The following is a 20102-nucleotide window of genomic DNA, read 5'->3' on the forward strand; positions in this document are numbered from 1 at the left end:
TGATTCGTTTTCTGTTCTCTTCCGGGGATACAGCTGCGGAATGCAGAAGGCAGACGCCGTAAGGAAATAGCTGTATAAAACTAAAAAAGAACGAGATGATGAATCGCTTTACAAGTGAACGTGTACCTGTCTGCGACATATGTGGAAACGGACAAGAACATCGAAACAGCTGAGCGCGTGATCTGTATGGAGCGTCATGATCGACGGTATTGTCCATGAGTTGAACTTTACCCACGGTTCAGCATTTGTAATCGCCAATGAATCTTTGATGTATCACAAAGTTGGGTACCACTGCAACTGGCAGACAAACACAAAGACGAACATTAGGGAATGTCGAAATCACATTTTTCGCGTTTTGAGACTGTCTCAGTCGCATGGTAATCGTTTATGAGATCCACAGTAACGGGGCAACCGACTGGTCAATTGATCGCTTTATCGCTCAGTCGCTTTATTCAATAGAATGAAACGACCGAATGAAACTATTCTCTGAATGTTTTCACTTGCTCTCCGTCTTTGCGTAGTTTCACAAGTCTCTGAGAGTTACGGCACTTACATGAATGTTGGTGTAAAGTGCCAGGGCTTCGGTGCACACTCTTTCAGCCTTTTCGGTTATACATGGACGACTAAGGTTGCCTAGTTCCTTGGAGACAAATAACGTTTCTTCTTTCAAGCAGAGGTGAATAAAAAGTGTATTTCTTAAACTGAAGTATTTTCAAAAAATATGTATTGATTTCCTTAAATACGAATTTTTGTACTTGTTGCGTTAAATGTGGATGTTTGGTTGCTTTGAAAAGCTAATAAGCGGTAGTACATTATAAGGCCATGTTTAAATAAACTAAGAATTACTTTTTATTTAAATTTATCGAAACAGGGTGCGGCAGGGAATTATCCCTAACTATAAAAGTTGATAAAAAAGAAACTAAAATGCTAGAAAATATTTATTTACTATCTCAATAAAATACAGTTGGAAGTTTAATTTTATTAAATTTTGAACATCAAATCCTGCAAGTGACGTCTCTCGTTGCCATCACAGCTGCAGCCGTTTTCCGAAATTCTGCATCACTCTGTGGAACATCTGTTGTGGAACACGGCCTATTTCAAGGCAGTTGTGGAACACGGCCTATTTCAAGGCGCATGGCATCCTACAAGGATTCCAGGGTCCTTGGGTCGTGTTTCAGCTTTGAGATAACCCCAAAGAAAGAAGTAGCACGGACTTAAATCACGCGAGCGTGCAGGCCATGGAATGTCGCCATGCCGTGGGGTCAAATGACTATAAAAGATTTCCCTCAAAACATTCATAGAATGTTGAGCAGTGCGGCCATGGCACCATCCTGCTGAAAGCAAACGAGCCCCCAATGCGTTTGTTGAAGTGCTAGTTGAAAAACGTTTTGGATCACGTTCACATACAGTCCTCTATTGACGGTAACGCAGACTGTACCTTATCACTGTGGCGAGGTCTCTAATGAATTTTTCCAGATTTTACACAACTCCAATAACACATATTCTATTTATTAACAGCCGGCCCCTATGTTCGAGCGGTTCTAGGCGCTTCAGTCCGGAACCACGCGGCTGCTACGTTCGCAGTTTCGAATCCTGCCTCGGGCATGGATGTGTGTGATGTCCTTAGGTTAATTAGGTTTACGTAGTTCTAAGTCTAGGGGACTGATGACCTCAGGTGTAAAGTCTCACAGCGCTTAGAGCCATTTGAACCATTTGTTTATTAACACATCCAGAAATGGGAAGGTGTCCCTCTTCACTGAAGAAAATGTGCGAGTCTTGAGGAACGTTTTCAATCATGTCTTCATAGGCTTGTCGTTGATTTTGCTTTTCCTGTTGTAACAGTTATTGAGCGATCAGCATTTTGTACGGATGAAACTGAACGTATTCGTTGAGAATCCGACGCACAGTAAGGCTAGACAGTACAAGCGACGACGCATACTTGAGAGCAGAACATTTAGGAAACTGCAACACTGACCTTCTTACACACTCATTGTTTTTAAAGAGCTCTAAGTTCCTCTATGTTCTCTTTTTCATTGCACCGCCACATCGACGAAATTTCTCTACCCATAACAGAATCGATTTACGGCCGGGCACACCGTTTCGAGGGGGGATTTGATATCGAGTGCACATGGCACACTGCACTACACCAACAGTACGGCTTTAGGAAAAATAGGTTCCGATAGTAAAAGCACGTTGTTCGTTTGACCACGCGGTACGAAGTAAACGTTCACTGCCACTGTGACCTTGGAGCTCATCCCCACTCTTACATTGCCCCCTCTTCCTTCGCAATACCAACTTAAAAATTAGGGATAGTTCCCTGCACCATCTTGTATAATATACAACTGTTTAATTGTTTGGGAATTTAATCACTGACTTGAGCAGCTACTGTCACTTGTCACAAGTATTTTTGCGAGAAACATTTGTCATAATTCTTTACTTGATATAGTTTCATACTATGTGTCGTCATTGCAGGTACTGTACATCGCAATGAATTTATCTTGAGTCACTTTTTATCCAGTCATATGTTTTGTTTCTTTCCCACGTTACATAGCGTTTCATCATTATGATTCTGGTCCTGACAGAAAGTTCGCTATTAAGAAAATGCCGATTCATAAACATACATGGAAAGCTGAACTCAGGAGGACAGAAAATCGCAGAACTGCAATAATAGTGAAGGCGCGCTAAAACAGAGTGCTGTCGGGAACAGATTTCACAATGGCAAAACGATTGAATGCTTCCACTCAGAACTGAATGCGCCTTACACTGCTCGGCTAATCCTGCACGGCGAACCTCGTCAAAGGTGGAGCAAGTTGAAACGTCCCCTTTGAAAAATTATACAAGACTGTGCTTAAACTGTCACACAATAGTTTTTAGCGCAACGCAATCTGACTTTCAATAATCCCTACAAGAGAATGGCCCTGACTAACATTAACCTATATGTTTCACAAATCACTTACCTCACAAAAATCTTCGTTACTCGAACTACTGCAATATAGCGAGCGCCACTACTGCCAGCTAACTAAAAGATTCAAACTACGGAAGTCACTAACTACTGATAGACACAGTTAGCAAATGAAAGATTTTAATAGAGAACAAACAATGTATTTACCTTTATAATCATTATATATATATATATATATATATATATATATATATATATATATATATCAGTTCATGACACCAATTCTTACAAATTTCAAAACTCCGCCATCTCTCTCCCCACGTCCACCACTGCTGGCGGGAAATGGTGCTACTTGTAACGCTGTTTTCCCAATAATACGTTCCTTTTAAAAATATTGCCTTTGGTTTTTGATTTACCTCTTATGTGTCATTAGATTTCAACAATTCATAGAAATTAAACTCTGTCTTGTTTTCGCTACTGCAAATGCGTGATGTTCAGACTAATTGAAATCATTTCACTTACGTCAGCAGAGGCCATAGTTGTCTTATAAAGGACAACATTTTGTACAATTGCGTTGTCGACTCTAATAGCGCGAAATCAATTAGATTTACGTTAACAATAGTCATATGCTATTGTTTAATATGACGGATTCCATATAACTGAACTATTTATGGTTCTACGTCTACATCTAGATCTGTATCTGTACTCTGCAAACCTACAGACAAGAGGAAGATGGAGTCAATAATTAAGTCACTGAAGACCAAGGACTCTCATGGTTATGATAGAGTGTCTAGCAGAATATTAAAGAATTGTGTTGCACATGTTAGCACTGTATTTAGCCATATCTGTAATTTTTCCTTTAGGAATGGTCAGTTTCCTGACCGATTATAGTACTCAGTAGTAAAGACGCTTTATAAAAAGGGAAAAAGGGATAATGAAGATAATTTTAGACCTATTTCTATGCCAAAAGTTATTGAAAAGGCTATGTATGTAAGGATAATTCGTCATTTTACATCACACGATTTGCTATCAAATGTACAGTTCGGCTTTGAAGTCGTTTAACAACTGAAAATGCTATATTATCTTTTCTCTGTGAGGTACTGGATGGGTTAAACAAAAGGTTTCAAACACTTGGCATATTTTTTGATTTACCTAAGGCATTTGATTGTGTTGATCACAAAATATGGCTCCAGAAGTTGGACCATTACGGAATACGGGGAGTAGCTATTAATTGGTTCATCTCTTACTTTAGCAACAGGCAGCAAAAGGTCATTATTCACTATGTTGATAACGGCTCTGATGTGGGATCTGAGTTGGGTACTGTCAAGTAGGGTGTGCCCCAGGGATCAGTGTTGGGGCCACTCTTGTTCCTTATTTATATAAGTGATATGCCCTCTAGCATTGTGGGTAACTCTAAAATACTTCTGTTTGCTGATGACACTAGCTTGGTAGTAAAGGATGTTGTGTGCAACATTGCCTCGGTTTCAAATAGTGCAGTAAATGACCTCAGTTCATGGCTTGTAGAAAATAAACTAACGCTAAATCACAGTAAGACTCAGTTTTTTTCTAACACACAATCCAACAAAACCTGACATTTTAATTTCACAGAACTGCCATATGATTAGTGAAACTGAACAGTTCAAATTTCTTGGTGTTCAGATAGATAGTAAGCTGTCGTGGAAAGCCCACAGCCAGGATCTTGTTCAAAGACTTAATACAGCCATTTTTACTATTCGAACGGTTTCTGAAGTGAGTAATCGTTCGACACGAAAATTAGTCTACTTTGCTTATTTTCATTCACTATTGTCGTATGGTATTATACTTTGGGGTAACTCTTCCCATTCTAAAAGGATATTTTTGGCTCAGAGACGAGTGGTTCGGGCAATAAGTGGTTTTAGGTCACGAACCTCTTGTCGACCTCTGTTCACGAGTCTGGGTATTTTGACATTGTCCCCTCAATATGTAAATTCCTTAACGTCGATTCTTGTTACCAATATTAGTTTATTCCCAAGAAGTTAATACTTGGCAGAAATCAAACCTGCATTTGGATCGGACTTCCTTAACTATTGCGCAAAAAGGTGTGCAATTTACTGCTGCTTCCATTTTCAATAATCTGCCACTCGAATTCAAGAATCTTAGCAGTAATCTATGCCCTTTCAAAACGAAACTAAAGAGTTTCCTCATGGGCCACTGCTTCTATTCTGTCGAGGAGTTCCTTGAAATATTAAGCTGATCTTTTTTGTATTGCTGATAGCGTTTACTTAAGCTTATGGACTGTCTTTTTTAAGGTTCATGAACATTTATTTTTAACTGTTATTACGTTCATGTTGTAATTTCATGTACTGACACGTACAAATGACCTTGGAGATTTGCTCCTCAAGTTGGTCCTACGGAACTTGACGAATAAATTAAAAAAAAAGCCTCGAAGCGCATGGCAGATGATACGTCCCATTGTAACTGTAATTAGGATTACTTCCCGTTGCTTTCATGTACAGAGTGCGGGAAGAATGATTATTTGAATATCTACGTGCGTGCTGTAATTATTGTAATTACATCCTCGATCCCTATGTGAGCAATGCATTGAGGGTTGTAGTATATTTCTAGAGTCATCCTTTAAAGCCTTTGAAACTTCCTGGCAGATTAAAACTGTGTGCCCGACCGAGACTCGAACTCGGGACCTTTGCCTTTAACGGGCAAGTGCTCTACCATCTGAGCTACCGAAGCACGACTCACGCCCTGTACTCACAGCTTTACTTCTGTCAGTACCTCGTCTCCTACCTTCTGCAAGGTTCGCAAGAGAGCTTCTGTAAAGTTTGTAAAGTAGGAGACGAGGTATTGGCAGAAGTAAAGCTGTGAGTAGCGGGCGTGAGTCGTGCTTCGGTAGCTCAGATGATAGAGCACTTGCCCGCGAAAGGCAAAGGCCCCGAGTTCGAGTCTCACTCGGGCACACAGTTTTAATCTGCCAGGAAGTTTCATATCAGCACACACTCCGCTGCAGAGTGAAAATCCCATTCTTTAAAGCCTTTACTTGAAACTTTGTTAGTAGACTCTTTCAGGATAGTTTGCGTCTATCTTCAAGAGTCTTTCAGCTCAGTTACATTAGTATCTTTGAGACACTATCCCACAGATCAGACAAACCTGTGACCATTCGTGCTGCCCTTCTCTGTATACATTCAAAATCCCCTTTAGTCCTATATGGTACTAGACCCGCACACCTGAACAGTATCCTAGAACAGGTCGCACGAGTGATTCGTAATCAATCTCCTTTCTAGACTGATCGCACTTCCCTAGTATTCTATCAAAAACCGAAATCTCCCATCTGCCTTACCCAAGACTGAGCTTATGTGAACATTTCATATCACTACAAAGTGTTACACCCGGCTATTTGTATGAGTTGGCATATTCCAGCAGTGACTCACTGATATTGTGACCATAGGATACTATGTGTTTCCGTTTTGTGAAGGGTTGATGTGAAATTCGTAATTCTCAATGCAAATGGAATTCCTCTCCCTCCACGGCCTAAGAAGCTTATCCTCGGCATTTTTGTGAACAAAAGCAACTAAACTAGCTCCTCGATAGGCTTTGAAGGCAGAACAATGCGAATTTATAAAATCTGACGATAAGCGTCATGCATGTTACTAGGATAAAACCATCATTCCTTGTTCGTGGCAGAAATGTATCCAGAAGGCAAGGGAAACGGGGTAGGGAGAGGGTGAAAGGTAAGAGGGAAAGTCTCTAAAAATTGTATTTTTTATACAGCTGAGTTTGTGAGTTTAGAAACGTGTCATGTCCCAAGAACCCTACGTTACAGGAGGCATACGAAACTTACTGTAACCCAGAGGATTAATACCTGTCCACTCATTGCTTCTCGTAAAAGACAAGTGTGATTGTCTTAGTACAATTAAAGTACGTCATTTGATATTATTAAAACGTTTTTGAACTTGGGACACTTTTAGTCTTCATATACTGAAAATATCCAATCAATTATTAGATCCAGCATTTACACAGCGGAATCATCATGTTAATAAATAAAGCTAGGGTATACTGATATATGACTAGAATAATCTGAGCTTGAGAAATGCTTGAAAACGTTAGAAAATCCCAAGGGACGTTACAAACATATTCAGTGCCTTTGACTAATAGAAGGTGATTCAGAAAGAGAGAATATATTTCGGTTGTCTATTACAGACACTATAAGCGATAGAAACACATTGCAATTGTCAGTGAATAGAGGAAGCTTCGAAATTTTTATACACTTGGCGCTGTTTGTTTGTAGCAACTTGGCGACTACACCACAAGAGAAATTATTTTCTGTGTTAAAATTTGCACGAATTCAATACATTGTTCCAGTGCAACGGCATTCCGCCGTTGCTTCAGCAAGAAGCCGCCTCTGTACAAGCAGATTAATGGCTGGCATACAAAATTATTGAAAGACGGTTGCATATGCAAATGGGAGAGAACTGATCGGCCACGCACATCTGATGCAAATGTCGGGCGTATCCGAAATACACTGATCGACCACAACATTATGACCATCTACCTCATAGTCGGTATGTCCACCTTTGGTACAGATAATGGCAGCGACGCTTCATGACGTGGAGGCAATGAGACTTTGGTAGGTCGCTGAAGGGTCTTGGCACCACATCTGCACAAAAAAATTTCGGTAAATTCTGGGGAGGAGGGGAATGAGCTCTTACGCCATGTTCAATCACATTGCAGATGTTTTCGATCGGTTTCTTATCAGGCGAGTTGGAGGCCTAGCACATCAACTGGAACTCGCCACTGTGTTCCTCGAACCACTCCTAGCCTTGTGACATGGCGCATTATCTGGCTGAAAAATGCCACTGTCGTCGGGAAACATGATCGTCGTGAAGGGGTGTACGTCGTCTGCAACAAGTGTATGATACTCCTCGCCCGTCATGCTCCACTGGGCCCATAGAAGTCCACGTAAATTTTGCCCAGAGCATAATGGAGCCGCTGCCAGCTTGCTTCCGCCCCGCAGCACAGGTGTCAAGGAGCTGTTCCCCTGGAAGACTACGGACTCGCGCCCTCCCATCGGCATGACGAAGAAGGTATCGGGATACGTTAGACTATACAACACTCTGCCACTGCGCCAACGTCCAGAGCTGATAGTCAAGTGCACATTTCCATCGTAGTTGCCGATGTCGTGGTGTTAACATTGGCACATGCATGGGTCGCTGGCTGCTGAGCCCCATCCTTATGAGTGTTCGGTGCACTGTGTGTTCAGACACAGTTGTACTCTCCCCAGCATTAAAGTCTAATGTTAGTTTCGCCACAGTTCACCGCCTGTCCTGTGTTACCAGTCTGCCTAGCCTGCCACGTCCGACCTCTGTAACGATGGGTGGCCGCCCAACACCACGACGACTGGACGTGATTCACCCTGGTTTCGCCACGTGTTGAAGACACTCACCACAGCGCTCCTCGAACACCCAACGTGGAGTGCAGTTTCTGGAACACTCGTGCCGAGGCTCCGGGTCATCACAATCTGCTCCTGGTCAAGCTCAGATAGATCGCGCGCCATCCCCGTTTTACACACGGACAGTGCGCTCATTGATACTACATGCGCCGTGCGTGTGTCTGAGTAGCGGGCATTCCTCGCCAGGGGCGCTACTATCGCCTGGACTGGTTTATATCGACAGTAGTTCGATGGTGACGTTGTGTATGTTCACAGGGAGCTCTCGGAAGTCCACAAGATAGGCAAGACCCCCGTCAGACAACGGTGTGGCGTGTTCTGGAACGACGCCTGAACGTGAAGCCGTACAAGTTGAAGTTATTACAGTAATTGCATCCTGATGGCCATAACAGAAGGTACGAATTTTGAGTTTCAGTTCCCGGGCTATGTTAGAGGACATGTTTTGCGATCGCCTGATCTTTTCTGACGAATCGACGTTTCATCTATCGGGTGCAATAAACCACCACAATGTAAGAATTTGAGGGCCACAATATCCGGGGGTCGTCGTCGAAAATGAAACTCACAGAAACTGAATGTGTTTTGAGCCGTTTCTGTTCACAAAGTTTATAGACCGTCCCTTTTTTTGCGGAGGAAGCTGTGACGGGAACGTCATACCTGGACATACTGCAAAATTAGTTGTATTCTCAACTTCACGCCACGCGGGGTAGCCGCCCGGTCTTGGCGCCTTGTCACGGTCCTCGCGGCTCCTCCCGTCGGAGGCTCGAGTCCTCCCTCGGGCATGGGTGTGTGTGTCGTCCATAGCGTAAGTTAGTTTAAGTTGGATTAAGTGGTGTGTAAGCTTACGGACCGATGACCTCAGCAGTTTGGTCCCATAAGACCTTACCACAAATTTCAAATTTTCAATTTCATCTTCACGAAGTTGCATTTTTATGTATGATGGCGCCTCGCCTCACTTTCACCTTGAGGTGCGCCGTTATCTTAACACCACCATCCCACAACGCTGGATTCGAAGAGGTGGACAACAGGATCTTTTTCATTGTTTTTGGCGTTCCATGTAACCAGACCTCGCACCTGGAGATATTTTCATCTGTGGGACTACATAAAAGATTATTTGTCCCACCTATGGCAGCTGCTCTTTAAGATCTGAGAAATCGAACTGTTGAAGTTGTTGATTCAATAAACGGGACTTGTTGATTCGTGTGTGGATTGATATGAACTACCGTTTCGTTGTCTCTCGAGCAACGCATGGTACCGATGTTGAGGGTATGCGAAAATAAAACTTTTAATCTTGCTCTGTCCAGTCACATGCGCAATAGTTTCCATCTTTATCAGTGTGTTTGTAACAAACAACTGAAATCTGTTCTTGCTTTATGAATCACCCTGTATTCTTGACAAGGGCAAAATCAGAATTTAAAGTTTTTCACCCTGTATTCTTGACAAGGGCAAAATCAGAATTTAAAGTTTTAAAAAATTATTGTTAAACTTTAATTACTTTCGTAGCACTTTCCTTGTATTATTATACTTTCTATTTTTTTAACATTGATTGAAAAAATTTCTCTCACGCCTTACGTCCCTCTACTTCAGCTTGTCAACTATGTTATCACGTATGGTCGGCTAAGGATTCGAAGATATGACTGATTTCCTTGTCATTGTGCACTGAAGTTGCTCCCTTACTCTGGTTGCCTCAACCAATCATTTTAACGGACATCCAAAGGATGGTGCAAAAAAAAGTTCAAATGTGTGTGAAATCTTATGGGACTTAACTGCTAAGCTTACACACTACTTAACCTAAATTATCCTAAGGACAAACACACACACACACACTCACGCCCGAGGGAGGACTCGAACCTCCGAGGGGACTAGCCGCACAGCCCATGACTGCAGCGACTAAGACCGCTCGGCTAATCCCGCGCGGCAAGGATGGAGCAGCGTGCCAGTGTGCGCTGACGCTCGTCGTGCTGTTAGTAGTAAGTTCTTAGGCATCCTGTTAGCAGGGACATTGCTAACGGCAGGAGAGGGCCCATCGTTACATTGCCTTATGTAGAGTGGGAACCATTATAAAGATGAGATCTCTGCGTGAATGTAATTGAACGTCCCCGCAGTGTCGAACCATCAAAGGAAATGATGGTTGGTTCGTTTGTGGCTCTGTTACGACGGCGTTTCTCGTTTTGCATTTTTACTGTCGTGCGTGCGCACAGTGGAACACTGCTGCGCACCTAAGAACATTCTGCTGCATTCTGCCTTGCTGTGTGCCCTTCTGCGCTGCTCTGTGCCCCGCTTTTGTACTCAGTGTGGCGCTGCGCAGCACGTTGCATCCGGTGTGGACGCGGTTTAGGATTACGAGTTATTAGTACTAATAGTAACAGTAATAGTAGTAGTGTAGTGTTTGCTGCTTTTTTTCTTTCATTGGCTTACTGGAATGTTTGTAGCTTCTTTTCTGTCGTTGTTTTACTGCTCTTAAAAATAACATGAGTTTATATATCACTTAGCAGTTAAAGATGAAACGGTGTTCAACAACCAAGCGGTGAGGAAACAATAAGTTGAGGGAACGAAGTTATAAGCTTTTGGAACAACAAATTAACTATAGGAAAAACTGGAATTTAGGACAGGAATCACTGCTTCTATAAGGGAGACTGCAGGCTAGCTAGCTAAATGTTCATTAACTTATAGGAATTTAAAAATGATTCCTGAATGAATCATCCACACGGCAGCGGAGTGTGGGCTGTTTTGAAACTTCCTGGCAGATTAAAACTGTGCCCTCGGAACCTTACATTACGCCGGAAACTAACTGAGAAATTCAGGCGCAGCTCGAATCCTGTCTTCCACACTTCACACAATTTCTCTTGTGCTACGAGCATTGCCCGCGAAACGAGCCCCAGTCCGGCACATATTTTTAATCTGCCAGGAAGTTTTAAAAACTGATATTTAGATGAAACGAATCAGTGATTCGTTACGGTTCAAATCTATAGACATCAATCCCCTAGAACTTAGAACTACTTAAACCTAAATAACCTAAGGACATCACACAAATCCATGCCCGAGGCAGGATTCGAACCTGCGACCGTAGTATTCGCCCGGTTCCGGACTGAGCGCCTAGAACCGCGAGACCACCGCGGCCGGCGTTCTTTACGGTGTCAAGTCTGAAAATGTACCAGCACATAATTTTGGCGAGTCCTTTCGGGGTATCATTAGTTTAAGAAACTACATTACGCATAAATTATATAAGATAGATGTTTATTGGTGAAAGATTCAGGATACACATGAGGAAATGGTTATGAGTTACATATATATATACAGTGAATGAATATTACTGGGGGTGTTGTGAGACTACGGGGCGAAGCAGCTGCAGGCTGGAATAGGGATGGCTGCAGCTGTACGACGCTACTGTAGTGTGGTGTAGCGCAGTGTAGAGGGCGCCGTCTACCAGTAGCTGTGGTAGCCGCGGTAGCCGCCGTAGCCTCCGTAGTAGGGCCGGTAGCCGTACGACCTCACCACCACGGTGGGCCGGTAGCTGTAGTAGCGGCCGTATCCACCGTAGCCGCCGTAGCCCCCATAGCCACCGTAGCCGCCGTACAGGTAGCCGGCCTCGGCTGCCAGCAGCACCGTAGCCAGGACCAGGAGGGCGATCTGCAAAGAGAGACAAGTGTCACACACGGTGCACTGCGGTCGGCTATAACACTGTCCGTCTTCATCGAGTGAGTTACTCCGGGGCTGATGGTGAGCTGCTTGCACTTAGAAAAAAGTGCCGCTGTCAGAGGAGCGACTCCGATGTTTCACATAGTAACTGAAAAAAGGGAGAAGAAAAACCACGATACTTGGAACTTTGTGGCAGATTAAAACTATGTGCCGGACCGAGACTCGAACTCGAGACCTTTGCCTTTCGCGGACAAGTGTTGTACCATATGAGCTACCCAAGCATGGCTCACGACCCGTCCTCACAGCTTCAATTCTGCCAGTACCTCGTCTCGTACAGAGAGAAAACCTTATTCTGGACCACGATACCTTCTTGACTTTCGAGAATGTATTATGAAACAAACAGTTCGTAGACCGAAGTAGAAATGAGATAAAGTAGACAGACTAGTAGCCCATAAAATTTACAATAATGTGTGGGAAAGATAAAAGTGAAAGGTCGAGAAAGACGAGTTTATGGTAAGAAGTGCAGATGTACCTGCAGCAAATGAAAAGTCTCACAAATCGCGAATGTCATCTGATATAGAAAGTTCACTTGTTCCTTTCAGTGTGATTGTACTCATACTACCAAAATACACTAGAATTTTGTAGCGTGGTATGACGTAATAACGTAAACTTCGGCCAAAATCCCTGGCTGGCCTTTCGTAACCGACCGACCGCCACGTCATCCTCTGCCAATAGCGTCATCGGATACTGTAGGGAGGGGCGCGGCGTTATCACACCGTTGTCCCGGGCATTGGTACGTTTCGTGACCTTCAGCCACCACTACTCGGTCAAGTGGTTCTTCAATGGCATGATGAGGCTGAGCGCACCCCGTTCTAGTCCTCCCACCAAGGAAGTCGTGGGAATCAAACCCGGGTCTTACACATGGCAATAACCCGCTCTGACCACTCAGCCACGGAATCGGACGGTATGACAGAGACAATAAAACATTTAAAGCACATCCTCCAACACCTAATTGAAAACTTAAAATAGTTATATAGCTCCTACAATGTAGATACGAGATGAGATAATCATTAGAGTTGCTGAATTCCAGACTTTTAAAGCGGTACGTAAACTAAACTTTAACCTTTGTTTTACCAGACTGTGAAAATCGACGATTAACGAGTACGGAAATGCAACTCGTATCAGGCACGAGTATATTCTTCTGGCTTTAGGTAGCACGTGCAAAACAGTATGTGGAATTAAGGTACTTTTCCCACGCGTATTACTCCAGACACATTCAGTACTCCTACTATCTTATTGAGCTTAATCAGATTTTCTTCTAACCTTTCTAACTAGAAATGCCATTTTCCACACACTAGAGGGTATTGCTTGCCTCCAAACGGATCAGCACCGTACTGATATAACACCAGGTTGGCTGCTTATCTCAGGTGACACGTTACTAGTACAACAGCTGGCAGGCTTTATAGCAAAGCATGGTCTGCTGAACAGAAGGCCGGAAAAGTATTTCCTTCAGTTTCGCTGTTTAAATATCAGTTTTCACCTCTAGGTTAACCTCATTTTGTATGAGTTCCCACAACCACTCTCTTTGTATTCTGCGTGGTTTAGTAATGTTACCACACAAAATATAAAATCCATCGCGGGGCCTAGAAACTGGTTTAGATTACAGTAAGTGCCTTGTTTCATTTAATACCTGAAAACTGATTAACATTATGAATGATTGCCTCTGAGTATTGTGGATGATATAGAAAGAGAATAACGAAGTAAGTGTTCACATGAGAACTACTGAAATTGTTATCTCGCGTGTGGATTTCATATGGGATTGGCAGAATTTTCCCACCTTCCTAAAGCCATACTATTTCGTATTACAGCTGAGTTCCATGTCGCCTACCACAGAATAAAGGGATAATTTTAGGAAAAAAAGCAGTCTGTAGATTCCAATTTCGATCAGTGCCACTGTCTAAATTTTGAACAAAATTCATCAGTAATGGTAGTCGGAGGGTCCTTCTGTATGGAATCACCGTCGTTTTTCGAATGAAGTTATCGAAGAGGGAGGAAGAGCAGGTAGAGGTTCAGAGTATCCTTTTGATTTTAAGGTAGAAAATTACCCCTAATGACAGAGGTATAAGCAATGATCAACAGCATTAAGGACAGCATTAAGGACACATAATGTTTATCTACAGAACATGTGGCCCGTGGTTGATGTGGGACTGCATCGTACCAGTCAGAAGACTGATGTCCACAAAAAAAGCAGTCTCTTCCGCTTGTTTTTTGTCTATTAATTCTTGATCGGTAATGGCTTGTCGAGGAACTCTGACATCGAATGTCTTATATCATCTAAGCTCGCGGAAAGGTTTCACTTAGCTCTGAATGTAGGCAGAAAATGCACATGAATTTGAGTATATCTTATCTGCCAAAAGAATAGTTGGTACCCGATTGGTTAAAAAATGCTCTTCATCTGCAAATATGTTGAAGGGAGCAGCAACATGTAAGACATACAAAGCTATATTGATAATTTGTTGTATGTGCATGGATCTAGTCATATAACCTGGGAAGGCCTTTCTTATGTATTAATTTGTCGTCACAGTTACCACAAAGCGCGAAAATACTATATCTTGTTTGACTCTTGATAAGTGTTGTCCTATACCCCCGTCAATCCAGAAAGCTTCTTCAAATGGTCTACATCGTCTCCTACCACTTGAGTACAACTCACTGAAGGTTCATATAATCATGTGAAACTGTTAGAAGAGTTCTTTGCTATGTTGCACTAGTCGCGAGTCACGTTGTCTCGAACATCGATTGTGTCGTCAAAATGTTCATCCTTTAAGTGAATTTCTGTACTTTTAGTTTTGTGATAAGGTCGTACTGATATCACTAATTTCTCGTCGCCTGTGATTATTTTTTCGAGAGAAGAATTATCCAGAATTTGCATTTCAGTCAAGTCACGGCAGGCGTCCAATAGTGTTTTTTGTTCTAGAGTCAAGATATGTGAAACAAACTTTCCACACACTTTTCTCTTCTTCGAAACATTCAGGAGAATGTCTTGGACACTTGATTTGGAGATGTTGCTCCGGTGTGATTTATGACACAGCGACACAGGCATACTATGGTCGCACTCCACTTACGCATTGGTATCGCTTAAACGGCAGGAATGAAATCGCTTTCTGAACTCTTTGGACGGACGATGTAAAACTTACGTTTCACTCTGGTGAACTTGCAGTCAGACGGACAGGACTCTTTATGAGCAACGTGCGGCGACATCAGGAGAGAGGTGAGTGTTCTGCTATCTGCACTTGCGCGGCTCTCGCGCCGTCCCATGTCATCGCTGTCGTATCTGTGCCATTAGGGGCGGCGCACCCGCATCTCGTGTTGCGTCAGCGCTGCGACCAGGCGCGGGCCCTGTACTTCGTGGCTGATCCCCCTCTGTGCTGGCAGCACCCAACACAGCGCGGCGCTCCGCAGTGCCACAAACGAGCAGCTAGTGTTTACGCAGCACACCTAAGCTGCTCGAGATACAATTTGCGAACACGTGTATCAAGCCGACCGAGTGCGAGCCAGCATCAATTGGATTTGTGTCGTTTAGTTAATATGGGAAATCTAAAATTTTCCCTCCTCTCTGAACAGCAGTGCTGAGGTGTGTGATCTACAGTAAAATAACTGCGTTCTGACTAACTGGCCTCTGCTGATATTTATGAAAATGTAATGCAAAAAATATCAAGAGGGCTCCAGCAGCGCGTGCTTCACCCTCGCCGGCCGCGGTGGTCTCGCGGTTCTAGGCGCGCAGTCCGGAACCGCGCGACTGCTACGGTCGCAGGTTCGAATCCTGCCTCCGGCATGGATGTGTGTGATGTCCTTAGGTTAGGTTAGGTTGAAGTAGTTCTAAGTTCTAGGGGACTGATGACCACAGCTGTTAAGTCCCATAGTGCTCAGAGCTTTTTTTTTTTTTTTTCTTCACCCTCTACCTGTAGGAGCGAGACCCATGAAGTTGTTGGTGCATGGCATCGCACCCAAATTTGTAAACATTCTACTTAAGTGACTCTCTATAGCTGTAGAGTTAAAAACTATGTCCAAACCTACAGAACATCTACCTGCTCTATTGTAAAACCCGCAAAACTACAGCAAAAGTGTTATAGGCGCAGCTAGATGTGCAACAGAAAGTGTAACTACTGCTCCACTCCCCCATCTTGCGACGGCCGATATCGACAAGCATTAACAGTATTTCGCAGTTCACCATAGATTTAAATTAGTTGGCATCTGGCGATTAACCTCCTTGCGTCTTTATTGTGACTACTACTGTCTGCAGGTAGCCACTACAACGTTCTGGTCTCCGCTGCGGTAGAAAAGCGCTATAAAGTCTCTAGCCCTTATTAAAAAAAAGACGTAAAATTCTGAAAATAAAGCACGGTATAGATATGTATACTATATTTAAGCGTATCAAAAATATTTTCCTAATTTAATTCAAGCAGAAGTTATGATAAAATTTTGGAAATGAGTCAAATTCTACGGTCTGGGAAACATCTTCAGATTATTGCGACATATATCAAAAACCATTATGCTCATTAAACTGTTTTTCTTTTCTTGTTTTTCGCTGATTAGCAAAATACCTCGCCGGCAACGGATACTCACAAAGTTCCGTAACATGCATCATATTGTGTTTGCTAAATTTAAACGCCGGAAAATGGCGTATTTTGTTGTTTTCAGTATTGTCGATATTTAACTCACTAGAAGTACGAAGCTTAAAGTCTCTATCTCCTAAAAAAATCACATCAAAATTCTCAAATTCACATGTTGTATAGACCTCTATAGTGTTCCTATGTATCTGTTTTTAATTCCATTGAGGGGTAAAGTTAAGTTTTTGCAAGGAATAGGCGAAATTTGAACATCCGGGGAAGTTCGCTACCTGAGAACCAACTGTCAGGTACAATGATTTGCACAGCGGAAGTGGCAACACGGAGGAAAACGACGGCGGCAACATAGCTACCGTTGGTGCATCACGGGAGCAGTCCAACACGCCTGGTGCCAAATACCGGATACTTTAAATCGGACTGTGGCACTGTTACATGTAAAGGCACATAAATGTTCTCATAGTTACAAGAGTACCGCGTGTCAGCTTCGGTGTGTCTGAGACAGGATGCTCAAGAGTACTAACTATTCCTTTTCATACACGGAGAGTTTATAATTACACAATTATGGCAAAGAAAAAGAAATGCCGACCTACAGAGTTCCCGTGCCCCCCGATATCACATGTGTCAACCAGAAAGAGCAGCTGATGAAAGGTACTCAGCCATCCAGACGAGTAACATGTGAAATAGTGTATTACGTTTCCAGGAGGTCCGTGATCATTAAGTACTGGACAAGTCTGACCATGTGTACGATACTCCGCAAACACTGCAACACAACAACAGAGACGGCTAGTTTTGCGAGGTATTCTTGAAGCGCCTGTCAGTTCAGGTTTTTGAGCGTCTCCATGACGATCACCCGCGAGACAGATGAAATTGTGTCCGTTCGTGCTCCCCCTCTTCGCACACTTTTGAAATCCCCCGAGAGTTTTATTATGGTAAATTCTTTATGACTGTGCCGCTATTAGCAAAGATAAGCACGCTGAAAAACCGCGAAAAAATGTAGTAGTAGCGAATAATATATGTTGTTATACACGCAATGGAGAGAGAAACCTGCTTACTCCATTTGCTTGATTTCCTAAAAATATTCAGGAAGGGGAGCAATAATTCTCTATGTGACTGAAAACTGATGTTAAAACATCTCAAGCGTCAATGAGATGCCTTTCGTCTATGTGTGAGAGAGGAGTATACATACTCTGAAGAAATGGTGATAATCATTCACAAATATTGCATACCATTCAGGTGCTGCATCTACATGAATTTGTTGCGTTTGAAAAAAATAGAAATACGAAATTCCAGCATAAAAATATCAATGTAGTGGCCACGTATAGAGTTCAATTTAAGTGAGAGAAATGATAGAGATATTATATGGAAAATGTGAATCATGGCTCAGTTCAAAATTCATTACGTAGAAGTATTTTTAGAGGCAATGCACATAATATGGAAATGAACATTTGTAAAATTATAAGGAGTATAATACTTTTAAGCAGACCAGATCTTAGCTGCGAAAGAGGGTTACTAACTGAGGGGTTGTGGTACTGGCCCATAAAGTGCAAGGAATTCGGATCGAGTCCCGCCGGAGTCAAAGCTTTAAACTTAGACGAATCTTTCAGAGAAGAGAAATTTCGTGTCAGATTTGGAATAATTCACCATTTTTCGAGTTATCAGTTGATAAAGGGAGAAACTTAATGATTTCAGGTGTTCAGACTGCTGATTAATATCGCCTGATAATAGACGGAGGTATGATGAGCCTATTTGCTTACAGAGAATTGCAAAAAACTTCATCAAGGATATCCAGCATCCTTACCCCCAGTGCCTTTCGAAATTATAAGAGATACCTCTGCAATGGCGATAATGCCAATCCCGTGCAGTCACGTGCGCAGTTGGGGCTAAAGCTTTTGCCCTCTGGTGCAGTGGAGGACGGCGCTAGAGAGACGGCGGGTGCGCAGCGAGCCTTACCAGGTGGCGCATGTTTGCGGGTGTGTGGTCGGTGGCTACTGCGGCGGATGGGCTGCGAGTGCTGGACTGACGGTAGCGGAGTCGGCGGCCGCCTTTATACCGACGCCAGTCGCAACCGGGAGGGGCGTGACAGCCCGGCGAGCAGCGGGCAGCGGCAGCACCTTATGTCACGCGGCATCGCTTCCCGCTAGCGGGACACCGGTTTTCGCGACCGTAGCGTCCACGGCTGCGAAGGGCGGCGGCCGCTCACTCCGCTACGCTTCCGGCCGGACAGCCCGAAAGGAAAAGGAGAACCACTCTCGCCCGTAGCGCGGTCGCTGTGGACACTTTACGGGGACAGCCCGAGTGAGTTCTCAGGGTACATCCCGCTCATGTAACACCGCAGAACTTCGATTGCAAAACTCATCACACCCCTTTCCTTCTCTGCTGATTTTTCGATTTCTCCTTTTACAGCTTTGATCTTTGTTTCTAACCCTTTCTTTAGATTCCAAAGATCACTTTTCATTTCTGCTTGCACTTTTATAACTCTAAATTGGCTGGATTCCAACCGAGTTTCGCTTGTTTTTATCTCAGTTTTCACCTCTTACATCATATTGAACGTCTGACTCCACATGAAGTGGGTAGCAGGAGTGGCCGTACGGTTCTAGGTGCTACAGCCTGGAACCGCGCGACCGCCGCGGTCGCACGTTCGAATCTTGCCTCGGGCATGGATGTGTGTGATGTCCTTAGGTTAGCTAGGTTTAAGTAGTTCTAAGTTCTAGGGGACTGTTGACCTCAGAAGTTAAGTCCCATAGTGCTCAGAGCCACCTTTTTAACCACATGAAGTCTGTATTTATTCCCCCAATCTGATTTGCTTCCATACTTGCTTGTTCTACGTTATTCTGAGCGAGTTCATCTGTTTCTATTTCTCTCTCACACTGGACTGCACTAGCTCTGACCACCTAGTCAATAGTTTCGTATATTGAAGTAATCTTGCCCTCCTTTAATTTTGCCTATAACCTAGTAGTAGTAAACTACCTGGCAGATTAAAACTGTGTGCCGGACCGAGACTCGCACTTGCGACCTTTGCCTTTCGCGGGCAAGTGCAAGTTTGGAAGGTAGGAGACGAAGTACTGGCAGAAGTAAAGCTGTGAGGACGGAGCGTGAGTCGTGCTTGGGTAGCTCAGTTGGTAGAGCACTTGCCCGCGAAAGGCAAAGGTCCCGAGTTCGAGTCTCGGTCCGGCACACAGTTTTAATCTGCCAGGAAGTTTCATATCAGCGAACACTCCGCTCCAGAGTGAAAATCTCATTCTGGAAACATCTCCCAGGCTGTGGCTCTAAGCCATGTCTCCGCAATAACCTTCCTTCGAGAAGTGCTAGTTCTGCAAGTCTGCAGGAGAGCTTCTGTGAAGTTTGGAAGGTAGGAGACGAGAAACTGGCGGAATTAAGGCTGTGAGGACGGGTCATGAGTCATGCTTGGGTAGCTCAGATGGTAGAGCACTTGCCCGCGAAAGGCAAAGGTCCCGAGTGCGAGTCTCGGTCCGGCACACAGTTTTAATCTGCCAGGAAGTTTCAT

General features: G+C 43.5%; 1 long non-coding RNA gene across 1 annotated transcript; it reads right to left on the reverse strand.

Annotated features, from left to right (window-relative positions):
• Positions 1–11553: 11553 nt before the first annotated feature.
• On the reverse strand, positions 11554–18672 carry LOC126362339 (uncharacterized). The gene is made up of 2 exons (XR_007566237.1): positions 18548–18672; positions 11554–11963 (listed from the first exon to the last, which is right to left on the reverse strand). It is a non-coding gene; the product is annotated as an uncharacterized LOC126362339 (long non-coding RNA).
• Between the last annotated feature and the right edge of the window lie 1430 nt (positions 18673–20102).

Source organism: Schistocerca gregaria, chromosome 1 (assembly GCF_023897955.1).
Source record: "Schistocerca gregaria isolate iqSchGreg1 chromosome 1, iqSchGreg1.2, whole genome shotgun sequence".
Classification (NCBI taxonomy): domain Eukaryota; kingdom Metazoa; phylum Arthropoda; class Insecta; order Orthoptera; family Acrididae; genus Schistocerca; species Schistocerca gregaria.